This window comes from Sphaerodactylus townsendi, linkage group LG09 (assembly GCF_021028975.2).
Source record: "Sphaerodactylus townsendi isolate TG3544 linkage group LG09, MPM_Stown_v2.3, whole genome shotgun sequence".
Taxonomy (NCBI): domain Eukaryota; kingdom Metazoa; phylum Chordata; class Lepidosauria; order Squamata; family Sphaerodactylidae; genus Sphaerodactylus; species Sphaerodactylus townsendi.
In genome coordinates, this window is record NC_059433.1 from 83,705,124 (window position 1) to 83,729,578 (window position 24,455).

Sequence of the window (24,455 nt, forward strand, 5' to 3'; positions counted from 1 at the left end):
CATGCGATGGAGCCATCTCGCTGCTGCTAAACTGGTCTGAACATGGTAGTGCTGGCACAAAAGACTCCTGGAGACCTGCTGCTTTAAGTTCCATGAATGAAGCTAGCTTGGATTTAAATGTAATAAATATAATAACAAATAAATAACATTCCTATAGTGAAAGCAAAGGCTGAGGGCACTGCCTTTCTAAAGCTTCTCCATTTCTGCTGCTAGCAGGAGACAAAATGATCTGGCAAACAGAGACTGTTTTCTAAAAATGTATGTTAGTTTTTTCCTTATTGGAGCCAGAAGTGGCTTATCCCATTGTTCTTCTATATTACTCAAGCAACAAAAAAGTTGTGGGATAGGTTAGGTTGAGAGGTAGTGACAGACCTAGAGTCACCCAGCTATCTTCCATGGAGACCCAATTGTCCCAAGTCCTAATCCAACAACTATGTCACACCAGTTTGCTCATCCTCATGTTTGATGCAGGAAACATCAAGAATGGGACACACAGACAAATATTCTATGGGACATACAGACAAATATTTTATGAAGGAAACTGAAAGGAGGAAAGAAAGTTAATCTATTTTGTTCCACATTGTCCCATATTCCAATGGTCCTAGTTGTGCACTTCAGTCACGAGTTGGGCAATACATTTCGTAAGAAGCAATATAGTAACTATGAATATGAGCTGAGAACCAGGAAGTCCCCACTTCAAACTAAACCTCTGTCATAAACATGCCAAGCAGCCTTAAGCAAGCCTCTCTGACTCAGTTCTCCATCTGAAACATGGAGATGATAACACCAGCCTACCTTTCAGGGCTGTTGTCAAGATTACTGAGATAATATACATGAACCAGTTTGAGTACTCAAAATAATATACAAGGGCGGTATAAAAATGAAATAAATAAATAAATAAATTTTGTTTAAAAATATTTTTCCCTTTCATGCATCATGAACGAGGTCTTTTAGTACCAAATACTGGAGAACCCAGTATTCAGCATCTTACATCTAAAAGGTATGTGATTGAATATCTCTTAAGAAACCTTCAACTCAATCACTTTTGAATATCACCTCAAAAGCCTGCTTTACAAAGATTTTTTTCAAACAAGAAATCTTCACAGTTCAGGATACAAAGAGGATCAAGGAAGACGAAAAGAATACTATGGAATGTTCTGTCCTTATTTTTCCTGCCGAAAACAGCTGCATAGACTAAAAGAGGACAAATGATTCAGATGTTAAAATCAGCCCCTTCCACTGTAAAGCAGCTTACCAAAATAGAACGTAAGCACAAGAATGCCAAGTATTGTTCCTTAATTCAAAAATTCGTATAGATGGAAGAAATTGTTTCTATACTAGAGGCAATTAAAGACATAAGACATTACTAGTTTGAATTCTCCCTTCGAAAATCCAACTGGGATCAAATTCTCAGGGATTGTAGCCCTTGCCCAAGAGATCTTCCCTGTAGCGAAATGGTTCGTATTTTTCCAGACACTTAAAAATTTCCTTTGCAGAGCAGATACAGCTGATGAAAGATTTTTTCCCCTTGTGTCTCTTTCTTCCAGTTTTGGGAATCATAATATGGATCTAGGAGAGGGGTCCCCAACATTTCTGAGCCTGTGGACACCTTTGGAATTCTGAAACAGTGTAATGGCAGTCATGGGAGGCAAAATGGCAGTCATAGGAGGCAGAGTCAACTACAAAATGGCTGAGACGGAGGGTGGAACCCTATACACAGAAGAAGCCCAAGTGCAGGGGAGAACATGGGTAATTAAAAATACAAGAGGAAAGAGGGAATAAGACAAATGTGTGGTGGCAGCTGCTGTTGAATCTGTTTTAATCTGTAAAACCAATCAGATCTTCAGTGACCAGTCAGAAGCCCTGATGGGCAAGAGCATCACCTGGCCACACCCATTTCCTAAAAACCCTTGATAAGCACCAAGGAAGGTGTCAGAAGACACCTTGGTGCCCATGGACACCATGTTGGAGTCCCCTGATCTAGGGAGTCAGGGCTATTTGTAAACAATGGAAGGCACTAAAACCTGCACCCATGCCTGAACCCTGTGCTAGGACCATTTTTCTTCCACCTCATGCTTATCTGGTATTCACTGAAGATCTAAGGGTATTTTCAGCAGTGGCCTCAGGGTTTGGAATTTCTTGTCCAAACCATCATGGCCTTATAAAGGTTGGTAAAGTACTCTAAATGTTATAATGTGCTTTAGTTTTCATCTTTTGATTTTGAAAATGTTTTCCTTGTCAGTCTATGTTTTATTCTGTGGTATGGTTGCCAGCCCAGCCAGGCATCTAGCAACAGACTGAAGCAGTGAGAATTGGGGGTGGGGAGTTCAGTGGCCAAGCATGCCTCTCTAGGATTGCTGGAAACTCTATGGTAAAGCTACCAATTCCAAGAGAGGCTGTATCATCACTTCTGGGATTTTTTTTCCAAAAGTGAAATCATCCTGTCAATTTGGTGACCATTATTAGTCTTTTTCTCTTCAAGTGCTGGCAGGAAATAAGAGGCAGGGACAAGGGGTCACTGCACCCACCACAGAAGTAGCAAAACTCTTCTGTAGTTTGATGAGTTATATTCGATGTTTTTGTTCTCTCTCTACCTCATACTGCTTCATAACCTATTAGTTTTAAGAAGGTTACTAAAATGTAAAAAACTAGACCACATCTGAATGGCTGCGAAAATCACTCACAAGGGCACAAAACTTAGCAACGGAAAGAGTGACAGGCCTACTATTATCTTCTAATAAAAGAGATAATGTCTCCGCTTGATCTATATTTGGGAGCAAAGGAAAAAAATTAAAAGATTTCTAGCCTCAGTAAAATAGTTGCATTTATAAGTCACCAGATACAGAGCATCTACACTACCTGCATAAAGTCACATTCTCTACCAGAGTACAGCATCTTAAGACACAAGACTCCCTTGCAAGACTGTAAATAGTAAGGCTTTTAGGCGCACCAACAGAAAAGCATGCCTATACCAAGAAACAGTCAAATATGAACTGTAGTCAGGAAGCTAATCAAACAGAAGAAAACCACAAATTGGGTAGAACAAAAATGCCATGCTCTATAGGGTGTACTGTTGTGATGGTATCTAAACAAACATTTCTTAATTGAGTTTACAGCTTCCTCTCTTGCGAAGGAAAAATTAGAAAGTGTCATATGCACAAACCCTGTACAAGGACCATTTGTCCTAGCATTTTTTCTTCGAGTTCATATTTATCTCATGTTTAGGGCTTATGTTGCTGTTCACATGTTATTGATTTAACTTTTTAAAAAATTCCATGCTGTATTCTGCTTTAGGGTTATTAGGCCTACATTTACAATATCAAAAATCAGATTTATGTAAATGCATGAGTTTATTTTCAGCCCCACATTTAATGTTCTGTCTGGACTATGGCCTTTTATTTTGACATTCACTGTGAAAAATAGCCTCCCGTTCAAGGTATAAAATCACAGCAGAGGGGGAGATGTCTTATCCCAAAAGCTTAGTAGCAAGCTTCTTTTTTTAGCCAATAGAGGCTTATCTTATAGCCCTTCTTAGCAGTGATCCTTGTACGTGAAGTAGGGGGAAACAGCATCTGAACAAAGATAGTAGATACAGTACTTAAAGACGAATGTATCTGGGTCATTGGTCTTTGGTAACGGAGCTCTAGCAGTTTGTTTCTGAAGAACCAGTTAATAAGGAATCATTAGAGTGACATTAATGGGGGGGGGGTAACCATGTGTATGTTACTAGTCCTTAACTGATGGGCTGGGATAGATGTTGAGATGGCAGAGGTTCACACTATATACCCCACAATAAGTTAGCTCAGGCACTAATGTCTTTAGGATGTCTTTAGAGAGCAAGATAAAACTATGGACCAATTTGATACATTGAATAAGATTCAAAGTTTTGTGCAAAGTTGGGCAGAAAAGGGTTCTGAAAGGAATTAATATCTTAGGGCAGTGATGGTGAACCTTTTCGAGACCGAGTGCCCAAATTGCAACCCAAAACCCTATCGCAAAGTGCCAACATGGCAATTTAACCTGAATACTGAGGTTTTAGTTTAGAAAAAACGGTTGGCTCTGAGGTTAGTTAACATTCATAACTTATAAGTAAACTTTGTATTCAAAGCATGGCTGGGAAGTCACTCTCTTCCGCACCTCCTTCTGCATTCTGAGGTAATGGAAGGTAGCAATCCTGACAGACGGATGTAGCCAGGGATGAGCCTAGCAAAAGAGCAACACAGAAGTCATCAAGGTGCCTAGAAAGACCTGGGCACATCTGCATCTTGAAGGTTATGGGGGAAAGACTAAAGAGGTGAAGAAACAGCAGAGAAGGGCCAGAGGCACCATGACGTCACCAACCCTACCAAGAAGGGGTCCAAAGACAGAACAGGCAAAGCTCCCCTTTCCATCCATCCTCTGGCTTGAACAGCCTGTGAACCCTCCATCTTCATCAGAGCTTTCTTGCATGACCAGACAAATTATTGAGCAACCGGATGCAGGGCTATGTGAATTTTGGGATGAGTGTGCATGTGAATGATGCCTGCCTAGGATGCATAATCAGTTTCAATAAAGCTTTGTTTCATTTTTAAATGATCCTTGCCTGGGGTTCTTTGTGCCTTCGCACAGGCCCACAACTCTGTTCTAGGGCCTGTTCAGCCCTGGGTAAGAGGCAATGGCCCGCAGATCCTTCTTTGCATCCAATAACCTTTCACCAGTTCCCTCTCCCTCCTGGCCTTATTCTGTTACGATCATTAACTCTGTGGGAATTTATCTAACCATTTTCTCATCCCATTGTCTGATCTGTATTCTTATTTCATCCCTTGGCTTCCCTAGCTCCAGGGCTTGCTTCTTACACAGCTATATCCACATGGCTTCCACATTGCTCAAATGCTGTGTGATGTTTTAAAAATTTCTTGGCCAAACTGACATTTTTTTTACTTCCCCCGTAGAACCTGCACTGCTTGTAAACATTCCATTGTAGGGATCTTCTAGGAAGTCAGAAATAATCTGCTTTTAAAAAAAACTGTGTTATTTTTACTCCTAAAAACAATGTATTAAATAGAAGTAAATTAGAAGTAAAAATACATTATATTGTTGACTGTTTTCCCATCAGCTGTTTAAACATTCCATGGCATCATAGAAGCTCTACCAATTGCTACAGCTTGAAAGGAAAAGGGGCAACTCAGAGGCAAGCAAGCAATTAACACTTAATGTATTGTCGAAGGCCAGAATCACTGGAGTGCTGTGTGGTTTCCGAGCTGTATAGCCATGTTCTAGCAGCATTCTCTCCTGACGTTTCGCCTGCATCTGTGGCTGGCATCTTCAGAGGATCTGAATTCAGGTCCTCTGAAGATGCCAGCCACAGTTGCAGGCGAAACGTCAGGAAAGAATGCTGCTAGAACACGGCCATACAGCCCGGAAACCACACAGCACTCCAATTAACACTTAATCAACAGTTTTTAATCTATGAGGTATGCCATATCTTCTAATGCAAAGAGATGTGGTTAAAATATGACCATTAATTAGAATTCCAAAACTGCGAAAATGAATGGGAATAAACAGAATGTTTATTTATTTTAAAAAATGCTTACAGCCATGACATCGACTTGTATTCTTACATCCCTCTGTAAAAAAAATTTCACAATTTCAGCACGAGTGCAGCATCTGAGCATTTTATTCCCAGGAGTAAATGTGGAGCTTCATTCGATACAATATCCAGTTTCAAACGGATAATTTTCTCAATGGAAAATTTTCACTTCTTCAAAAAATTTTCACTTCTTCAAAAAAGGAAGTTTTTTAGGCTCCAGTTCTTTTTCATGACATGACTGATTTCATGTACTGAAAATGCCAAGGGAAATGGTTGCTCTGGCCTTAAGTATAACTGGGGATAAATAAACTCAAACTGGTTTGAGTAACAAAATAAAACAGCATCCATCTCACTAGGTAAACATGTAAATGCAAACCCACTCCTGTGGTTTATAATGCCAAGATAAAGACTGAGCACAGAGAAAGACAATAAAACGTTTTAAATTTAAAAATGCTCCGAGGAGAATGGCAACAACAGCAAAAACTGTCCCAACTCTCCAATCTAAAGCAGGAAGTAATTTAATCCCTGCATGGAAACCAAATGTTCCATACACTGTGAATGGTCTCTCTTTCGGCAGCTAAGAACTACAGTGTTCAATGTCAGATATGAGCATCAGGAAAAATAAATGCTGCTTTTACCATCTTTCAGAACTGGACAGCACCATAAATGTGCCTTCAAAAGAGAGAGAGAGAGAGAGAGATGCATGAAAATCAAATGGGATCAAGATTACAGTTTTGAGTACATAGAGTTTAGTAACTCCTTGAATAGGTGTCATTTGTGAATGCTAGGAAACAGAAAAGATTAGAGAAGACAGGAAATCTTAATTGATGCACTTGAACCTAAATTATCAACTTAAAAGAACTTCATTTCTGAATTTACAGGATTTAAAAACAAATGAATCATGGGCTATAATCAAGCTGCACAGGTAAACAATTTGAATTCGTGTTGGGATCACAGCAGGTAATCCTTAATACAATATCTGTTGAGCTAAACACAGCATACAATTAAGACAATACTATTCAGTATTTTCCTCCTTTCTATGTGCTGTGTCAGGCAAAATAAACCAAGCTGATCAATTAATTATAAAAAGGGCATCTGAGCTGTAGCAGAATATGCTTTCCTATCAAGGAATCCAATTTGTATTTAGCAACTTTGTACAAAACAATGTTATTCTCCATAGTATAAAAAGAGAAACTTCTAAAAAAATTTGCAAAGGTGCCAAAAAAAAGAAAAGTAAAGTAATTCAGACCTTCTAAATAACTGGGAAGCAAACTGGAGAAGACAACAAAACAGGTTTTAAAAAATCTTTTTTATGAATGTGCACACATTTGGTTTGTATGAATTGTATATTATTTTTTTTTCAAAAATTATGTGGTGAAGTCTTGATCTGAATGGCCAAGGCTAGCCAGATCTTGTCAGATCTCCAAGCAGGGTCAGCCCTGGTTAGTATTTGGATGACAGACCACCAGGAAATCCAAGGTTGCCATGCGGAACCAGGCAATGGCAAACTACCTATGTTTGCCTATTGCCTTGAAAACCCAATGGCATCGCCATAACTTGGCTGCAACTTCACAGCACTTTCCACCAACAAGTAGAGAATGGCTGTGGCAGCTTCAGGCACACAGCGAAGATCCTTATACTATAGTGGAAGATGTTGCCAAAACAATCTTCTTAAAGATCTGCACAACCAGTCAGATGCCTTGATGGAGAAAAGTCTTACCTGGATCTGCCAACTTAGAGGCAACCAGGAAAGGTTTCAGTGGATGCCCAGGGACACAACAGTGGATCCTCTGGTTTACACACACTAGATGTCACGCTTAGAACCAGTTAAAAGGATCTTGAGAAGCAGGGGGGGAGCCCGCTGCCTGAAACCTCTGAGAGCAACTGCCTTTAAGAGTAGACGGATGTAATGAATCAACTATCTGATTCACAACCCAAAATTATGTTACCAAATGCACAAGAATAATTTTGCATTAAACTAAAATGCTTCCATACCAATAATTAATCTTTTTGCAACCTAATGCACAATTTTTTATTTTTGTTTTGTCTGGAGTTCCCTCAATGATCCCTTCTTCTTGCATTCCATTTTAATTTGCCACTTTCTTTTCATACATGCACGTTAGTTCTGGTTTTTAAATTGCTTTTATGATATCTCTTTATTATGCTTAGCTGCCTTGATGTGCAGAAAGGTGGAATATATACGTTGTAAATAAATAATTTGGGGTTGCTCAGAACATGAATAACTTAGGAACAGCTATCATGTTATCCAACTGGAAATCAGAAGAAAGAATGTGAATGGGATACTATATGAGGGTTGATCCTTTCTGATTCACTGCTTCATCATTAGAGAAGTAAAGTTTCTAGAAATTTTGAACCATGGAAAAAGAACATTTTTCTGGATAATTTTTTGGAGGGGACAGAAATTTGGGGAGAAATTAAAACACATGCAATACTTACTGTCTTATCAAATCTAAACATTTTTATTGCTTTAGCAATAGAAAATGCATTTTGTATAACTTAGCATTTAAAAACGCAACTTTTGACATATTTATGGAATTTTTAAAAGTTAATAAATGTTTTAGTTTTCTATAAAGAAAATTGCAGATACACCCAGTACTTGAAAGGAAAAAAGCTATTTTAGCACAGGTGCCTTAATTTTTGCTATCTGGTTAGAGGAAGCTTAGCTCTCCTGAGGCTTAGGTGCAGTTTGTGCCCCACCTACTTCTAACCTCCTTTTCCTTCTAATACGTTAGGGCAATAAGCCGCTTTTTACCCAGTCTGTCGGTATATGTGTCACAGTGGTTTGAGAGGGAGGTGAAAAGGTGAACCACAAGTCAGGTCAGAAAGACAAAAGAAGGTTTACAATGGCTGAAAAGCAACTAAAACCCTTCATGCTTTGTTCATGGATTAGGTATCCTTCAAAGTACAGATATGAGTCTTGAATTTAAGAGCTGTATATATCTATAGCACATCCACATTGTATTTAAAATGCCATTAAAGATCTTGCTATTTGTTATTTTGGTTATAGATGGAATAACCAGAGGTGGAATTCTAAGATGCTATACAGATGAGAAAGAACTGATTGGAAACATTTCATTCGTATTTAGAATTCATAATTTTCTATTACTCACTGTTAGAACAGAAAAATGTTCAAACGTTTAAATTTGAGTACGTTTAATTTGAGTATGGATCTGAGTATTATTTATTATTATTATTATTTATTATACTTCATTAACCGCTCAACCCCCAGAGGGCTCTGAGTGGTGTACAGGGCCCATAAACAAGGCTGATAAAGCAATAAATACAAATATAAACATTAACACCCTTAAATTTCCATAGCAGCATCTACATAAAATTGAATTGAAAATACATTGTTTATTTATATTTATGGTGTCCGATCCCGAGTATGGATGTTAATGACAGCATGTTGGGAGATCCTTATGTCATAGGATTACCATGAGTTGGAAATGACTTGATGGTACATAACACCCAAACTCTTACTGTCCATGAGGACCAGGTCAACATATTGGATGAATCTGAAGAAGTACTGTTGACTATGAAATCTTCATAACCATGTATGCTTCTCTGAAAGATCTAACCACTCAAAACTATGATTCAGGAGAAACGATCAGCCGAAAGGATTTCAGTCTATGTTGGAGCCAAATTCCATTTTACTTGTATTGAAAAACTGCAGGCCACACCTTGTGCATCCAAAAATGCTCTGCAGTCTGTTTTCTTGCTTTCAGTCGTACCTTTATTCCTCTAAAGTTTCCACAATCTGTGCAATGGCTACACTTCACAGGATGCTTATGATAAAGATTAAACAGTTAAGAAAACAATGTGTGTATTGAATCATTCTTAGCATGCTCTCCTTGTTATAAAACTCAAATTATTAATTTCACTAAATTCAGCCACTCTCACCTTGAGTCCCAGTGAGAAAGGCAGATCATAAATAATGTAATTAGAGAAATGAAGAAATTTGCATTTGACAACACAATGTTACCATAAGCTATCTTGAGTATAATGTGAAAACACTACAGAGACTAATTCAGTTCTTTCCTGTTAAATACTAGTATAATGCCTGTTTTAAAGCTTTACAAGTCAGTACTTAAGAGATAGGACAGCTGGCTATTTTCTTTCTTTTAAGTGTCTGAATGACAGGATTGTTACAATGGGAATATAACTGCCTGATTGATTACAGACTTCAAATAATACTAAGTCAACTAAACAGTCCTGCTGATATGTCTTTGTTATTTTAAAATACTCAAGAGTGTTTCTGGGCCTGTAACAGAATCATCATGTGGACCATATTTCTAACAGCTACTACTTAGAAAATGGTTAAACTATAAATTAATTTTCTGAGTATTTTCACTGCAAAGCCAATTATGGGGAAAAGGTAGAATCTTACAGCTCTTTGTTCCTTTCTGTATATTTAACCTTATCTCACCTGTTCTCTATCTTTCCCTTTGAACTAAACCTGAACTGCTACTATTAACAGTGGTCTCTTTAGCCCAGGGGTAGGGAACCTGCGGCTCGAGAGCCGCATGCGGCTCTTCTGCCCTTGCACTGTGGCTCCACAAGCCGAGCCACCGGCCCCATCCTTGCCCGCCCTGCAGGCAACAGGACGGGTGCACCAATTGCCCACGGTCGGCTGGGCCGTGCCGTGGGCTTCCCCTCTCGCCCACCCCGTTGGAGAGGGGCGGGCGCATCCATGCGCTTCTCAGAATGAGCAGAGTAAAAGGTAAAAAAAACCCTATATAAAGTGTTATCTTTATTTTAAATGTCAAAAATTATTTGCGGCTCCAAGTGTTTTCTTTTCCTGTGGAAAATGGGTCCAAATGGCTCTTTGAGTGTTAAAGGTTCCCTACCCCTGACCCATACCAAAGTCCCTGTTAGTACAGGCCATGTTGACCAGTGGGAATTTTCGAACAGTCATCAAAAAACAATGTATGCTACAATGCATTATGGAAGGCTTTAACAGGCAGAATCAGCTGGCTGTTGCGGGTTTTCCAGGCTGTGATGCCATGGTCTGATAGTTTCTGCTACCAATTTTTCACCTGCATCTATAGGTGGCATCTTCAAAACATGTCACAGCAAGATGTGTTTTTCTCAGTGGCACAGAAGTATGCTATCTTGAGCTCTTTGGAGGAGAATGGGATAAAAAGATATTACATTAAAATAATATTTTATTTTGTTGAGGTCATTGTCTAGATTTGAGAACATCTTTAAGCTGAGTGCAAAACTTAAGCTACAGTACAGTAAGGCTTTATTGTGGAGCCATAGGCCATTACAATATTAAATCATATAAATTAACATAACATACAATAAAAGTTTCACCAACTAAAAATAAAATATATAGACCCTCAGACCCTGCCAATTCACCCTTCCAATGTATCTGAGCTAAAATCGGCCATATCTTATGCAAATTTCAATCATATTATTTCCTTCCACAGAGTCTTAGATTGAATTTTTGAGGCTGCCAATGCAAAAAGGCCAACCCAATAGGATATGAACAAAACCTAAGCTAGTAGTTCCATTAATTCAAGAGTGAAAGCCAGCAGAAAGAAAATAGCTTACTTCTGCTCAGGCTAGTTGAATGTGATTGTGGATACATTTCTGGGCAGCAGTGTGCATGAACAAGAGCTTGGGATGTGGATGGACCATAAGTTAAGTATGAGCAGAAGCAAAAAAAAAGGTGAATGTGATCTTGGGGTGTAACAGGGACATAATTTTCAAATTGCAAACAATGTCATAGTCCTGTTACACACAGCATTGGTCAGATTGCAACTGGAATACTGTGTGCAGTTCAGCCACAGTTCAAAAAGGATGTGGTCAGAATGAAGCAGTTGCAGAGGAGAGCGACAAAAATGATCAGGGGCCTGCAGACCAAGTCTTATGAGGAAAGGCTGAAAGAATTGAGAATGTTCAGTCTGGAGAAAAGGAAGTTGAAGGGGGACAGGATTGCTCTCTTAATGTATTTGACAGGCTGTCACTTAGAGGAGGGCAAGAAGCTGTTCCTCTTGGCAGCAAAGGATAGAACATGCAATAAAGGGTTCAAATTACAGGGGGAAAGGTACTGGCTGGATATTAGAGGAAAAAAATCTAGATGTTAGAAGGAAAAAAGTGAGACTAGTTCTGCAGTGGAATCAGCTGCCTTGGGAGGTGCTGAGTTGCCCCTCACTGGTCGTCTTGAAGCGGTTGTTGGGTGCTCACTTGTCAGGGGTGCTTTAGATTGATCCTGCATCAAGCAGGGGATTAGACTAGATGACCCCTTCCAACTCAATGATTCTGTCTCACCCTACTGATTGCATTGATTTGCATTATGTAGGCTAGCCTCAGTGAACAAAACAGACTAGATCAGGGGTAGGGAACCTGCGGCTCTCCAGATGTTCAGGAACTACAATTCCCATCAGCCCCAGTCAGCATGGCCAATTGGCCATGCTGGCAGGGGCTGATGGGAATTGTAGTTCCTGAACATCTGGAGAGCCGCAGGTTCCCTACCCCTGGACTAGATAATAGCACAAATAAATTTATCTATGCCATTTCAACTTTATATCTTCATTTGTTCCATGGTGGGAATGAATTTGTCCTGGATTCAATGAAGCATTTTGGGGGGACAGGACAGGGGGTCATTTTGTTTTGTATTCTAAAACATCCTGTGGTGGATCCAACCAGCTTTTCCACTGATGAAAAAGGAAACAATGACCCCCTTTGACTCCCAGCAAGGTTATGTTGCCGACCAGGAGTCCAATATAGATAAAAATCATGAGAGGCAGAGGCTGTAGTAAGGAGCAGAGCTGAGTGAGACTTAGCGATCCAGCTCCCTTCTCTTCAGTCACTTAATTCTACTTTACGATTTGCTTCTTCGGGTAACTATTAACTACATCAGCAGACTTACACAGTTTCACCCTGGCTGTTTATTTCTGCAAAGTTCTTCATTTTATATATAGTTTTGCCTTTTAGCTGCAGTGCAAAAAGCTTAGCAAAGAACCAACAGAGATAAAAATTAAATCAGATAATTTCACCAGACCAAGAACTAAAATAGCTTTTATTGGAAAGCCATTACTAGAGATGTTGGCAGCAGGAAGCCCTTGTGTATGTATAGAAGCTCAAAAGGAGCTGTTCATTCATCAGGAAGAAATATAGTGTGGGAAAAGGCTAATTTTGTTTATAAGCTATATAATTAAGTAATGGTGATTATATTTTACAGTTGGTTTTTTAGAGGAAATTTCGTGATGTGAGCCCCTCCGGTAGTTTGAGGTAGCGCAGGTCAGGGACGTCACAGTGAGAGCGAGGCCTCTAACAAGCCACAAGAAAGGCTACTTTCTTGAATCTCATCTTCAAGACAGCTGACAAAAAATAAGGAAAAAGCCAGAAAAGCAATTTCAGAAATGCACACAGGAAAGCAGTAATATAATAAAAGCAATTCAAGACAGGCCACAAATACCCCCAGAACTAAATACCCGCAGAAGTTGCATTGCTCTCAGAAACAGAACCACCAGAATTACACAAAAGAATACGAACTACCTTTCAATATTAACTAAATTTGCTTTGAAAAACAAATGTATTTCAAGCCTCCCTAAAGGAGGACAAAGATGAGGCATGTTGCATAGCTTCAGGCAGCCTATTCTGAGCTGCCCAGTAAAAGATCTGATTTTTGATGGACAGGAACTGACAGCGAAGTACTTATCAAGTATTTGCTGAAGAACAACGACCATCTAGCGACTTGCAGCTATTTTCCAAGTATCAACATAACAGACACCATGAACAAAAATATAAATTTACCATGTTATAAATGTATCCCACTACTGACTGGATTAACAAACCTGGAATCTTATGACACCTTAAAGACAAACATGTCTCCGATAATAATTCTGGCATCTCACAGACTTGTGCTAGAATTTTTTAAGCTGTTAGTCTTTACGATGTCATAAGGCTCTTGTTCATTTTTGCTGCAACAAATAATGTACAAATTACTTGTCTAGGGCTCATTCCACACATGCACAATAATGCACTTTCAAACTGCTTTCAGTGCTCTTTCAAGCTGTGCGGAATGACAAAATCCACTTGCAAACAGTTGTGAAAGTGGTTTGAAAACGCATTATTTTGCGTGTGTGGAAGGGGCCTAGGTTATTTACATTTAGCTCCTCAATTAGGAGCAAGTATACATTATACAGGATTTCTCTGTGACTACTGATACTATCCATCGTGGTACCTTTATGGACCATTTTTCAGGTTGGGACTCCAGGGAAGGGCAAAATTGCTGCCATGCAGCCACCGCCACCCTCCCCCAGTGGTGGGATGCAGCACAGGATGCTGCAACAGCATCCCTGCACCACCACTGCCACAGTAGCAGAGGTGGGCTGGGAAATGAGCCAATGTTAGTCAGCTCCCTCCCAGCCGGCATTGCACCGGCATGCCGCAGCCTGCACTTAGGCCAGTATTTTGGCTGGCACAAGTGCAGTGAAGCTTCTCAGAGATGAGAAGGCTTTTTGCCTTCCCCACGCCGCTGGGAAGTCACTTTGGAGGAGGCGGCCAGGCACAGTCATGGCGCTGTGGCCCATTGATGGGACTGCCCATGTTGGAGGAAAAGCATTGTGTATAAGCATTGTATATAAGCACCAAACAACAACAACCAGAAGAAGCAGCAGCAGCAGCAGAAGCAGCAGAAGCAGAAGAAGCAGAAGCAGCAGAAGCAGAAGAACAACAACAGTTTGGATTTATTTCCCCCCTTTCTCTCCTGTAGGAGACTCAAAGGGGCTTACAATCTCCTTGCCCTTCCCCCCTCATAACAAACACCCTGTGAGGTGGGTGGGGCGGAGAGAGCTCCGAAAAGCTGTGACTAGCCCAAGGTCACCCAGCTGGCATGTCTGGGAGTGCACAGGCTAATCTGAATTCCCCAGATAAGCCTCCACAACTCAAGCGGCAGAGCTGGGAATCAAACCTGGTTCCTCCAGATCAGAATGCTCCTGCTCTTAGCCACTGCTCTTAGCCACTATGCCACTGCATAGCTGAAAGGAAAGACAAGGAACTTGAAACATAGAAGGGGGTTAAGCAAAGAAGGAAGCATACTTTCTGAGGTTATAAGTAGATTAATTTGACAGATTGACCCCCACTCAAAGTACTGAAAGCATCTGCAGGTTTTAGCAACTTTACAACTCAGGCTACTCGTGGTAACTAAAAGTAATCTCCATATGCAGAAGCAGAAAACCATTGAATACCAATTCAATAAGGCTTCCTGAGAGGAAGGCCTCAGGCCTCCATACTCTGTTGGACTTCAAGGGCAAGTGGATGGCCACCTTGTGTCATATAGTGCTGGACTATATGGTCCACTCACCTGATTCACTAAGGGCCTTCTTATGTTCTTATGGATTACAGCTGTCAGAACTCCATTCCTTTTTGGAAATATCAGTATATAATAATATAACTAGTTCAATGTATTGTCAAAGGCTTTCACAGCCGGGATCACTGGGGTGTTGTCTGGTTTCTGGGCTGTATGGTCATGTTCTAGTAGCATTTTCTCCTGATGTTTCACCTGCATCTGTGGCTGGCATCCTCTGAAGATCCTCTGAAGATGCCAGCCACAGATGCAAGTGAAACATCAGGAGAAAATGCTACTAGAACATGACCATACAGCTTGGAAGCCACACAACGCCTCAATATAGTTATCTTTTCATTGCCCCTGACAGCATAATTTCATAAAATAAATATGTTCGGTTTCATCGTCATCATCCATAGTTCACCTTTAATCTAGCTCAAGAAATCAGGAACCTCTATAGAACCTCTCTACGTAACTACAGGCTAGTAATACACCCTAAAGCAATACAGATTTTTCTTTTTAAAAAAAGAAGATTCTTTTATAAAATAACTTAAAAGAATGTTTTAAACCAAATGAAAGTGTCAATCTTCCCTTTAAACATGGAATTCATAGAAGCAGAAAATTCAGAGTCAGGTTTGACAGACTGAGTGGGAGGAAATTTATGCATGAGCAAGACAGCTCTTGTACTGGGTCTTCCACAGGTAATTGGCACGTTGGCTATTCCAAAATATGCAGTGAATCCATAATCTGATTTTTGGGCTTGCCAAAATATTATTAGGATAAAGGGTTATATTAGTGCAGTAGCTATAGATTCTCCTGTAAAATCTATTGTGACAAGAGACATGTTTATTGTTTTTAATGCAGGCAGACTTAAAAACCATCGAGACACCATATCATAATATCTAGAAGCTATTTTTATTCATTAAGATTTATGGAAGCGCTCAAATTTCACAAGGCAACGTAACCAGCTACCTAATTTAAAGAGGAATTGGGAGAACCGTTATCAGTCGGTTAACTCTTAAAAGTCAACATACCACATATCTTCTATAATTTACAGAATTTCTCTCCCATAATCCATATTTCATTTACATTAGAGTCAGGCTTTCTCACTGAGACTCAAGGTGAATTACATAAAATAAATCAATATATCAACAGGATAGGACATCCGGTAAACAGTGTAATATTATCTGGATTGCAGCAATCTGGAAACAATCAGAAATGGGAAACAGAACTGAATCAAAGCATACGTATTAATATCATATTAATACGTATGCTTTGCTTCAGTTCTGTTTCCCTGTTCTGATTGTTTCCAGATTAAACACATTAAACAATGCAAATATTATACAGTAGGACCCTACCTACAGTAACAGGCAGTACATACTATACCAACTAGTATGGATCAAAGTCCCATACCCTTTACCCAGGTATCTTTTTAAACCATTTTGATACATTGCAACCTATCACCTGTACAGAAAAGCCTTCTTCAATAATTCAATTTTGTATAGTCCAATTTTGCATAATGGAAAGCCAGGAGGTTGTGAGCCTTCCTGACACCATTAGGCCGGCCATTCCATAAGGCGGGGACCACAATGGGCAATACAAATTGTTGATTTTTCCCATGCGAATGTTGCCACCCGCAAAAGTCCCCCATCAAATGAGCACTTCTTTTGTGGCAGAGCACAGGGGAAGAGGTGATCCCATGTTATAAGGGACCAAGACCATGACAGGCTTTGTATGTGATAGCCAAATTCAGTTAATTGATGGGCAGCCAATACAGCAACTGCAGAATGAGAATAAGTATGCATAATCTGTACAGTTCCTGATAATAGCCAAGTTGCAGCATTGTGGACAAGTGGATAATAGCCAAGTTGCAGCATTGTGGACAAGTTGCAGCATTGTGGACAAGTCGCAGCATTGTGGACAAGTGGATAATAGCCAAGTTGCAGCATTGTGGATAATAGCCAAGTTGCAGCTATGTGAAATAGTGTTTAGAAGAGCCACAGGTAGAATGCCAGAGAGCCACTGTCATGTAGAAGAAGAGGAAGAAGAGTTTGGATTTATATCCCCCCCTTTCTCTCCTGTAGGAGACTCAAAGGGGCTTACAATCTCCTTGCCCTTCCCCCCTCACAACAAACACTCTGTGAGTGGGGCTGAGAGAGCTCCGAGAAGCTGTGACTAGCCCAAGGTCACTCAGCTGGCATGTGTGGGAGTGTACAGGCTAACCTGAATTCCCCAGATAAGCCTCCACAGCTCAGGCGGCAGAGCAGGGAATCAAACCCGGTTCCTCTAGATTAGATACACGAGCTCTTAACCTCCTACGCCACTGCTGCTCCTAGTGGGTCAAGAGTGTCACACGCGGACAGGGGAGACCCCCACTCTGCCATGGAAGCTTGCTGGGTTACCTTGGATCAGTCACAGTCTCAGCCTAACCTAATGCACAAGGGTACTGTAAGGATAAAATAGAGAAAAATGACGTAAGCAACTTTGGGTCCTCATTGGGGATAAAGGTGAGGTATAAATGAAGTAACCAAATTAAATAAATAAATGTGACTTTCTGAGCCACTAAGTGAATGTTGCTAATCTCTTTAAACAGAAAAGTCATTGAAGTAAGAAAAAAAATTAAAAACAAACAGCCGCATCTATACTTCTCTTTCATTAAAGGAGAGAGAAGTTTCCTTTGTATTCCACACTGTCTGCATCCTGCTACTGCCCTTTTATAAAGATCTTGTTAAATGATTGATATTTCTGATAGTATTCCACTTATGGATGCGGAGCATGCAAGTGTTGTGAGGAGGCAGATGAAAACAGTTTTACTTAAGACCGCATTTGGTTAAGTTTAGTAGCAGTCCTAAATAAGGACTTTAAATTTTAACATATTTATTTGATGTGTTTTTAATCTATATTTGTAAACTGCTTTGAGCTTGGCAAGGAAGAAAGGCTGATAAATATTTTTTTTAATAAATAATCCTCTACTCATTGAAAAAGGCCATACCACTCATTCTTTTTATTTTATTTTCATCTGGAACAATGCTTACTTTTCTTTCTGTCACAATGTTGTCTAAACCTCACATATGGCAAAATTATTTATCTTGCACAAGAACATAAAAATGTTTAAATATATTCAATTAAAAGGGGGCTGGAGGGCATAATTCATATTGCTAAATTAGCACTCCTCAACTCTCCCTGTGAAATTAAGTATAGTTGTAGATACAGTTGGAGTTTTCAAAACCGTACCGTTCGTAAAGCATATAAGATTTCACTATGGCAAACACTGATTTATTTGACTTATAAACCTGAGCAGCTCAGATATGGTTGCATACAATTCCCAGTTGGTTTCTCACTGAGACAGCTCAGGAGGCCATGGCTACATTCCATACTCTTTTTTTTTATCTCCAGCACAATGTCCATCAAAATTAGTACTGTAATCTGCAAGCCCTATACATTCTAGGGACATTGGGGTTCAAAAGACAGACAGGAACAACACAGCCCAGGTTCGTAAGGTCCCTTGTCAATCAAAGTAAGTCTACTACCCCAACAGGGTTGGGAAAATTTTGTCCAGACAGCAATATTGTCACCAAGTGAAGCATTTTTCCCATATAATTAAATGGCTGTTAGTCATTTATGTCAGAGAGAGTCAAGGGGCACATTTAGGGATACCACTTGGACTGGGACTAAATCTACTCTCTGCTCATCATGGTATGTTAGATTTTGTCTTCTCTCACCTGATCCAGCAGGTACCCTTTTCGTTCCATAGAACTCAGTAGGAATTCCTGAAAATGGAGACAGCTCCCGCATGAGTACCACCTTCAACCCTAGTTAGGGGTCTAGTTCTTGGTGCAACCCCACACATTTCCTTAAAAAACCCAAAACAATGCATACAGATCTAATTTCAGGACCAAGAGCCCTTCAAAAGCAGCTGTTATCACATATAACCACCAAGTAGAGCCCAATGGAACATTTTCATTATGAGTAACGGCCAAAGGGGCATTTGCTCTCAGATCTGACTCAGAGTACTCCAACCATCCTAAATATCCCAATCATTCTACACAAAGTACATTTGTGCTGATAGATTACATTTTAATGGGATTGTCCCCTTAAACATTGCAAATAATAAACATTCTAAAGGGAAAGAGTGCCTCATTTCAAACCAAGTATGCCTTTTTAATCACAGTAAGACAAACTCATTTATAAAAGACTGTCATCATTACCATGTCAAGTAACTGTGGCACAGCAAAAATGCCAGGTCCATTTAGATCAACCGTAGATATGAGATTTAAAGTGAAACTATTTATTTACAAGAGCTTGATGGCCTCTCACTTTATTAACATGATACTGTGGCTAAAATTAAACAACAGTTAACTATTCACCACTTGTCTATTGATTATGCTCACTTATTACCTAGAGTAAACTGAAACAGCGTGGATTAGTTACACTGGTAAACAAAGTGAACAGCTTTATTTATTTATTCATGCATTTATAGAATGCCTTCCCTAAAATCTAGACAACAGAAACACAACAACAATGCCAACTAAAAAGAAACAGTCCTCGATAAGAGTGTATCAAAGTAATTCAGTTAAAAGCTAATCCTAAAGAGGCAGGAATATTTCACCCACTGTGAATACTCAGTCAAAGAAGGACATAGTCCTTGATTCTCATCTGAGAATTTAAAAAAAAACTGGAATGCACTCTGGGTAACTTTGCATTATTTCACCACCACCCTTCGAGAATTTTTACATATATTTCTGTAACTCCATTTGAATTCAAGGAGGTGTTTCGACTCGGGCGCCAGTGACATCATGCCTGGCTCTTTCCAGAGTTTACTTCTGCTGAAGCATTTAGTGCTCGGATGACGCACAAGTCCACCTTCAGTAATGACAGCCATGGCACAATAGCACCCCGATGCAGTCTTCTCACCAGATATGCATATTTCAAGAGGTTGCTCAACTGAGGAAGGACAAGTCCTGTGCCAGAGTGCCTCTCCGGCAGCAGAGCCTGATCAGCTCATCAGCAAAGCGGCCTCACTCTGGGGAAGAGGAAATGAACCAGGGGACTACTTAAGATAGCAAACAGATGAGGATGCAAAAAAAGAAAAGAAAAAGCTTGCAGGCAGCTGGGGTGCACTAATTTCTTCCAAAGGGAATTGGGCTGGTTTCTAAATGGCACCATTAGAGGAATACTGGAGGGTGGAATGGGAGGAGGGGGGGGACTGCACCTGCCCACTGTCTCTTTCATTCAGAAAATCTAAGGTTTCCCAACGAGGCAATGAAACGGGGGGGGGGGGCGGGGGTGGAGGGAATGCATGACTGTGGAACACATGCTGCTCCTAATGCCTGCAAGGGGCTTTCCAGAAAACACAGGCTTTGCAGCTTAAGGAGCTAGCACCAAGATTTGCATACACGTTGGGCACAGCGGGAATGCTTCCTCGAGCACACCAGTTCCGCAGCTGAAGCCCAACTCCTCAGCCCCATTGCACCCCCTGAGGCGCAGAGCAAGGCGCTAGGGTGCGATCGCCCCGGGACCCCATGCTTCCCCCTGCAGGAAGGGCACCCAGCCTCGCTTCTTCCGCCAACGCACCCTCTCCGGGTCTCCGAGCGCCACAACTAAGGGGAGCAGGGCTGCTTGGAGCTTGTGCATTGCAGCGTCTGTACCAGCACCAGCTCTCCAAGACCTGCTTTCCTTGGCTGGGCACAAATTGCCAACAGCTTTCCTCTCAGTGCCCAAAACCCCGGAGGCGTTTAAAAATGAATGCCTGAATTTCTAATCGCAAAGGCCACAGCAAGGAAGGACCCAGAGTCGGTTCAGTCCAGCAGCTGCCCGGCCGCCGGTGCCCCCGGACTCTTCCTAAGTTTCTTCCATTCCTCCTCACCTGCGCTCTGCCTGCTCTGCCTCCCGCTTGATTCAATGACTGCCCTCCCCCAGGATCAAGCGAGCTGATCCCTCCGGTCCCGAAGTTCCAACCACCACCAGTTCGTCGCCCGTCTTCCCCCATCCGTCCCTCGGTCCTTCCCCGTAGGCTAAAAGTATCTTCAGTCACCCTCCCGTCCCTTCCTGCAACAAATTCTCCCTTTTCGGGCAAAAATAATACATGCATGCAAAAGTCCCCCCCCCCCCGGTCCCCCCAGCCCTGCGTCCAGCAATAGCCCCCGCGCCAGGAGCACAGAGCCAGCCAAACTCCGCCAGGGCAGCAGGGCGGCCGATGCCAGGCACTGCCTGCCGGGCGGATTGGACAGCTCCCTGCCGCCCTCTGCCACACCGCAGGCAGGAGCTTCCGCAGCGGCTGCAGGACGCCGAGGCTGGAGGGACCCCTGAAGCCGCCCGGGAAACTTACTTGCACGCAGGGAAAGAGCCGGCTGCGCTTTCGCCTCGCTTCAGTGGAGCCTGCAGAGCGCGGGGCCGAGCGCTTCCTCGCTCCTGCCCCGGCAGCCAGTCGGAGCGCGCGCCCCCACTCCTCCTCCCCGTGAATGGGATTAGCCGGCGCGCGCCCCGCCCTCGAGAGCGGCTGAGCCCCATTCGGGCATGCTCAGTCGGCTGACCTTCTGGCTGTGGAAAGAACCATCGACACAGGAGGACAGAAGGGGAGCGAGCAGGGAAGGAGACCAGTGGATGCTACCATTCGCAAAGCGAGCTAAAAATAGGCAGGTGGGCGGGGGAAGGAACAGCTGGAGCTTAAAGGAGCAGGAGCCAGTCTGGAGAGCTCCAACATCCATGGGGCGAGCGCGGTCTCCCTCCTCGTTAAATGCGCACTCCTATCCCCATGAAGCAGCCGGTGTGTCCTCTGCGTGGTTAAACGCATATTGTGTCTATCATAAAAAAGGGAGATTATTTAAAGCAATGCGGCTCCAAAGCTGCGTGAGTTATAAAATGCAAAGGTTCCAGTAATGTCCACAGCATGCCCAGCCATAAAGCATCACCAGCTGGCATATCAAAAGTTCAGCTGCAGCCCTCTTATCCCTTCCCTTATGACCTAACAGGAAAGACTCTGTTAACTGTGCTCCCCAGACATGATGCTCTTTTGTGAAAACACCCTTTGCTGAGGATGACGGTTGGGGTATTAGAGGTATATGGATATTTCTCAGTTGCTACATGGGAGCCAGATGTTCTTCCTTGAGCCACAGCATCTTCTCAGCACTACGGCGATATTTTGACTATGGGGAAATATGATCGCCACACAGCTACTACCCAAGGTCCCGTGGTCTTCTTATGTGCAACTTATAGGTGTGTACTTGTCCTGGGGGCTGTGGTGATTTCATTTACACTGAATGAGACAAGTCTCATAAAATCTCAGGGACGCTGCTGAATTAGACCAATGGTTCCTCTAGTCCAGTATCCCATTCGCATAGCGGTCCACTGAATAACCCAAAGGAGGCCCACAAGCAGCTAATCATAGAGGCTCCAAATGGCTGATAACCACTGATAGACTGACCTCCAGAAACATGTGGAAACACACGAAGCTGTCCATCAAGAGCAATACTGTCTCCCCAAGTAGTCCATGGCTCTGTGGGGCTCAGCCTGAGGATTTTCCTATAACAAGATAATGAAGTTAAGTAGAAAAAGCTTTCTCTGTCCCTTGTGCAAATACATACTACCATACATAAATCTTGGGCCCATGGTCAAAACCCATGTGATCATCTGTCCCCTGCCAACATGGTTAGGTCATTTGTATTTTTCCCATCTCCACTGAAGCTACTTATGAATAGCTTGGATTGAGCTCTAGTAGCATGAAAAGGGCATGACTACAAAAAAGAAAAAAGGAAGAACTTGAACCTTTTTGATGAAACTTTGCAGGTGGTCTTGGCAAAAAAAATTCAAATGTTCAAGTAGTAGCTATGAGCTACCCAGTAACTCCTCCTATAATCAATTTATTCATGTTTGATTTGGAGGAGGACACATGTAGTCTCTGCAGAACCCATTCAAATAGATACACCCTGATATGTACTGATCTAGAGTTCGGCAACATACTGTGAACCCTGAGGGACATTTCAAATGTGGGAACTGTGTGAATTACCCCAGACTTTGCAGCTTAAAAGACGCAGGCACCCAGGTACAGGCAGAATATACAAATTGAGACATTCCTGCAATTGCAATTCCACATGTGTCATGTATGTGCTGATTTCTCTATGCCATCTTGTGTATGTTGGTAACTCAAGGTGCTCCTTGAGAACTAGAATTAGAGAAGTAAGTACACTGTAAATTGAATAGTGAGTCTCTAGAGGCACCTTTTGGGGTGGAATGGATCACAGCCCTAACAGTTTTTATTTTTTTTTTGTTCCTGAAAGACTGAATAGTTATAAATGTAGTAATTGTGATATTAATCATATATTACCTCAGAGGGAGTTTTTTGGATATATCCTCTAGACACTGTGCAGCCTAGTGTTCTGAACTAGTTGGATTTGTTGCACTTTATCTGAATTATTATTGGCCTGTTTTAAGATGAGTTTTTTTTTTTGTTAAATAAGCATGAATAAGCAGTTATTTCACAGCTGTGGCTTTGCATTGTGTTAGCCCGTTAGAGAGAAACTGGTATCTTCAACTTTTCCTTGTACTGGAACTTACATGGCTTTTCTAGCTTGTTATTTACTTTTGTGAACTTGTTATGAACTAAACATGGCAAAGCTGTCTCACTATCATGGTTTTGTATACATTATGATGGTTATCATATGGCAATTAGTGCATTTTTTGTGATATCGACAGCAGTTTACTGGCAAGTGTTTAATTGTTTTAGGTTGCTTCATGTAAGAACAAAAATATTTCATATTTGAACAAAAGAATAACATTTATTTATCTGTAGAAAATAATCAGAAACATCCAGTTAGCAGCTATGATATGTGTTATTGATCAGCCTTCCAGCTGTTTGATTCGTGGCAGACTTTCAATTATGTCATTCAGTTCTTCTGTATTTTTGCTTTCATGTTTTCTTGTGTATATTTTTTCGATTTACTTTTTCCCTGGCGTATGTATTTCTGCTATGAGATTGTTTACATTTCCTAAGTAGATTTTTAATTCATTTTTCACTGTTAGTTGGTAGTTGGCTTTTTTCCCCATTTGTGCTGTTGCATTTTTACTGGTCTGTTGGAGAGATGCCTTTTCCTTTAGCAGGAAACATTAAAACAACAAAGGCATAAAAAGCAGAAGCAATAAAGAGACCAGCATAAGATGAGAAGTAACAGGATGGTTGAAGACACCAGTCACAGTCATGGGGAGCCACAACAAGAGTCATAGTCACTGGGAGTTACAGTCACGTGACCATTATCACAGTCACTGGGAACCACAACCACAGTCATAGTCACTGAAAGTCACAACCACGTCACCATTATCATAATCACTGGGAGTCACAGCCACAATCAATGGGAGGTGCAGCCAAGCTGCCCTAATTGAACCCATGTAAAATGTTTTCTTAATTTCACATTCCCTGACACATGCTGTGTTCCTCCTCAGTGTGCTGCAACACAGTTCTTGAAAGCCACTGGGAATACTATCTTGAAGGCAACATCTGTGTATTAAGACAGAACTCAGCATGTGGTGACATTCTCAATTGTAGTCTCCACATCACAGACCACCTTCCCCTAG

At 41.4% G+C, this 24,455-nt stretch overlaps 1 protein-coding gene across 2 annotated transcripts in view; it reads right to left on the reverse strand.

Annotated features, from left to right (window-relative positions):
- OXR1 (oxidation resistance 1) overlaps positions 1-21,348 on the reverse strand; it is a 314,279-nt gene extending 292,931 nt beyond the window's left edge. For both annotated transcript variants that reach the window (XM_048507665.1, XM_048507664.1), the window contains exon 1: positions 21,217-21,348. The gene's annotated coding sequence lies outside the window, so the exon portion shown is untranslated. The remainder of the gene's footprint in view (positions 1-21,216) is intronic.
- Between the last annotated feature and the right edge of the window lie 3,107 nt (positions 21,349-24,455).